Source organism: Triticum urartu, chromosome 2A, assembly GCF_056163025.1.
Source record: "Triticum urartu cultivar PI428250 chromosome 2A, HENAU_Tu73, whole genome shotgun sequence".
Lineage (NCBI taxonomy): Eukaryota > Viridiplantae > Streptophyta > Magnoliopsida > Poales > Poaceae > Triticum > Triticum urartu.
In genome coordinates, this window is record NC_141874.1 from 131,347,540 (window position 1) to 131,352,221 (window position 4,682).

Genomic DNA, 4,682 nt, shown 5'->3' on the forward strand with positions numbered 1-4,682 from the left:
ATCTTGCAATTGATGCTGACACATTTGCAGCAAACACATGAGGCAACAGAGATGACTCAACATGAGTCCATATTGTGCAGTTCCCCTGAAATCATCTTCATTGTCCTGAATCTGAAAAGATAGGAAAACAATAGCTATACTTAAACGGTGTTGCAAAACAGTAGCACATATCAATAGCTCGGCATGACAAAACATGATCATCTGGACGAAGGGGATACTGACCTGCCTAAGGAAGATTATATATAATTTCATAGGTCCTTGGTTGATTTCCACCTTCGGCTGCACTACTTGTTTGCTACTCCACACATGACAGGATCGTTCCGCACTACAATCAGCAAGTCAACGTACGAATAAGCTTATTTCATCTTACGGTGGTGATTGTACCTAGTTATGAATGTAGGAATACCTGGAGCACCATGAGGTTAGCTGACAGCAGGTAGATGCAGCCATATAGGTTTTGTGTGGTGCTATCAAAATTGAGGTTTGTATCCCTTCCCGTCATGAGAATTCTTCTTGAAGTTGGTAGAATGTGATGGCTTGTTCTTTGCGTCAAACTTGCCTTTCCCCTGAGATTTCTTCTTGTTGTTTTGGGGCTGGTTGGGCTGGAAGTTCTTCTCGTGTACCATGTGGGCACTAGAAGCTCCCTGAGCGACCCAAGCACGTGTGTCTTTTGCTCTCGCCTTCTCTTCAAAATGAAGAGTGCTAATGAGATCCGAAACGAAGAACTCATGTCTCTTGTTTTTCAGAGAAGTAGAAAAATCGTTCCACGAAGGTGGAAGCTTGGCAATGATGGCCCCAACAACAAATTTGTCCGGCAACACACACTTGAAGTACTCAAGTTCCTTAGCGAGTGACTGTATCTCATCAGTCTGTTGAACAACATAGTGCTCATCAGTCATCTTGTAGTCACAGAATTGCTCCATGACGTACAACTCGTTGCCAGCACCTGAGGCCCCAAACGTGCGCCCTACCCCCCTGGGTGCACCCTCCGTCCTTGTGGCCACCTCGTGGCTCTTCTGACTTCATCTCCAAGTCTCATGGTTGTCTTCTGGTCCAAGAAAAATCATCGCGAAGGTTTTATTCTGTTTGGACTCGGTTTGGTATTCCTTTTCTGCGAAACTCAAAAACAAGGAAAAAACAGGAACTGGCACTGGGCTCTAGGTTAATAGGTTAGTCCCAAAAATAATATAAAATAACATATTAATGCATATAAAACATCCAAAACAGATAATATAATAGCATGGAACAATCAAAAATTACAGATACGTTGGATACGTATCAATAACCAATAGCGGCACCTCGATGCCCATATTGGCTCCTACATATTCTACGAAGATCTTTATCGGTCAAACCGTTATGACAACATACGTAATTCCCTTTGTCCATCGGTATGTTACTTGCCCGAGATTCGATTGTTGGTATCTTCATACCTAGTTCAATTTCGTTACGGGCAAGTCTCTTTACTCGTTCCGTAATACATCACCTTGTGACTAACTCCTAAGTCATTTGCTTACAAGCTTGTGATGTGTATTACCGTGAGGGCCTAGAGATACCTCTCCGATACTCGGAGTGACAAATCCTAATCTCGATCTATGCCAACCCAACAAACACCTTCGGAGATACCTGTAGAGCATATTTATGATCACCCAGTTACCTTGTGACGTTTGATAGCACACAAGGTATTCCTCCGGTATCCGGGAGTTGCATAATCTCATAGTCGAAGGAATATGTATTTGACATGAAGAAAGCAATAGCAATAAAACTGAACGGTCATTATGCTAAGCTAACGGATGGGTCTTGTCCATCACATCATTCTCCTAATGATGTGATTCCCTTCATCAAATGACAACACATGTCTACGGTCAAGAAACTTAACCATTTTTTATTAACGAGCTAGTCAACTAGAGGCTCACTAGGGACACGGTGTTTGTTTATGTATTCACACATGTATTTAGGTTTCCGATCAATACAATTCTAGCATGAATAATAAACCTTTATCATGAATAAGGAAATATAAAATAACAACTTTATTATTGCCTCTAGGGCATATTTCCTTCTAAGCTATGGCGTAAGAATTCAGAGAGTCGAAGCCTATTTCTGTGGGTTAGTGGGTGACACGTGGATCGGACTGGGTACCGGTGGTCTGATGGAGACGTGATACTCGGCATCGGTCGGTGATGATCGATGGTTCTCTGCAATGGGGTTTGAGGCAGTGGGGGCTAGCTACCCGGGAGACTCGACCAGGACAGCAGAGGCTCGACGCAGCGATAACGGCGAGGCGTGCGGTAAGCACGGGACACAGCGACAGGTCAATGCACTAATGGTCAAACGAATTATGCAGGGGTGCTGAAGCAATGTTGAAGAGTATCAGATTCAAGTTGGTGACTAGGTCTATCGATGCTAGTTGACGGACAGGAGTTGACCGTGGAGAATATGTGAAAGGGGCGGAAAGTCTAAAATTGTCAAAAGCTAAGAGAGTACATGGCCGTATATTCTGGTGTTTAGTGCACATGGCAAAGTGCGGATGACAAGTACAGAAGGAGGCGGAGTGCTATAGTTGTGGGACATGTCAGAGGCTATCCAGGAAAAGGGTGAGACAACTGTGAATTTGACTCAGGGTGACACAGGGTGACGGTGAGATTCCTTCAAGTTTCAGAGGAGACGGTCAAGAAAGAGCGGTGATGTTGAGTTCAGGTAACTCTTATATGTGGCATCCAATATCTGAGTTGTTCACTTTCACGCACACAGTGGTCAGTGTGTGATGGCGCTAAACGGATTCTTCGGAAGTTGGGAGCACAAAATAGAGTAATGAAGAACTTAATTTTGCTCAAGTTTTGACTATGAGGAAGATGAGAAGGGACTACAGTTGCAGGTGGAGTGACGTGGAGTCTAGGAGTAGCAGCGGTGCTCCTGGCGTATCTCAAGTCCAATGTACATGGAGGTTCGACGCATGGATAAATCCAAGGTGGTGGAGAATATTCGCCAAGGTGGAGTTTGTTAGAGTTGTGTAATGCCCTCGATGCGGCTATATCTCCCACGTGTCGAAGCACGACTTAGAGGCATAATCGCATTGAAAGCAATGTCGCAAGTGAGGTAATCTTCGCAAACAACCCATGTAATACAATAAGGGAAAAGAGATACATAGTTGGCTTACAATCGCCACTTCACACAATTACATGAACAAAGCATTACATCATCCAGATACAAACAAGGTCCGACTACGGAACCAAAATAAAAAAGACTACCCCAAAAGCTACACAGATCCCCGATCGTCCCAACTGGGCTCCACTAATGATCAACTAGAACAAAACAACACAAAGGACAAGATCTTCATCGAGCTCCTCCTTGAGCTTGGTTGCGTCATCTGCACGGTATCCTCGGCACCTGCAAGCTGGTTTTGGAAGTATCTGTGAGTCACAGGGACTCAGCAATCTCACACCCTCGCGATCAAGACTATTTAAGCTTATGGGTAGGTAAAAGGTATGAGGTGGAGCTGCAGCAAGCGACTAGCATATATGGTGGCTAACATATGCAAAAGAGAGCGAGAAGAGAAGGCAAAGCACGATCGAAACAACTATGATTAATAAGTGATCCTAGAACAACCTATGTCAAGCATTACTCCAACACCGTGTTCACTTCCCGGACTCCGCCGAGAAGAGACTATCACGGTTACACACGCGGTTGATTCATTTTAATTAAGTTAAGTTCCAGGTTATCTACAACTGGACATTAACAAATTCCCATCTGCCCATAACCGCTGGCACGGCTTTTGAAAGTTCAAATCCCTGCAGGGTGTCCCAACTTAGCCCATCACAAGCTCTCACGGTCAACGAAGGACATTCCTTCTCCCAAGAAAATCCAACCAGGCTCGGCATCCAGGTTACAAGACATCCTCGACAATGGTAAAACAAGTCCGGCAATACCGCCCGAATGTGCCGACAAATCCCGGTAGGAGCTGCACATATGTCGTTCTCAGGGCACACTCAGATGAGACATCCTACGAGTAAAACCAACCCTCAAGTTGCCCCGAGGTGGCCCCACAGTCTACTCGGTCGGACCAACACTTAGAGGAGCACTGGCCCAGGGGGGTTAAAATAAAGATGACCCTTGGGCAGGCCTACCCAAGGGAAAGAAAAGGCTAGGTGGCGAATGGTAAAACCAATGTTGGGCATTGTTGGAGGAGTTTTATTCAAGGCGAACTGTCAAGGGGTTCCCATTATAACCCAACCGCGTAAGGAACGCAAAATCCGGGAACATAACACCGATATGACGGAAACTAGGGCGGCAAGAGTGGAACAAAACACCGGGCATAAGGCCGAGCCTTCCACCCTTTACCAAGTATATAGATGCATTAATTAAATAAGAGATATTGTGATATCCCAACAAAATATCCATGTTCCAACATGGAACAAGCTCCAATCTTCACCTGCAACTAACAATGCTATAAGAGGGGCTGAGCAAAGCGGTAACATAGCCAAACAATGGTTTGCTAGGACAAGGTGAGTTAGAGGCTTGGTTTAACAATATGGGAGGCATGATAAGCAAGTGGTAGGTATCGCAGCATAGGCATAGCAAAAGAGCGAGCAACTAGCAAGTAAAGATAGAAGTGATTTCGAGGGTATGATCATCTTGCCTGAAATCCCGCAAGGAAGAAGAACGAGTCCATGAAGATGACAAACGGA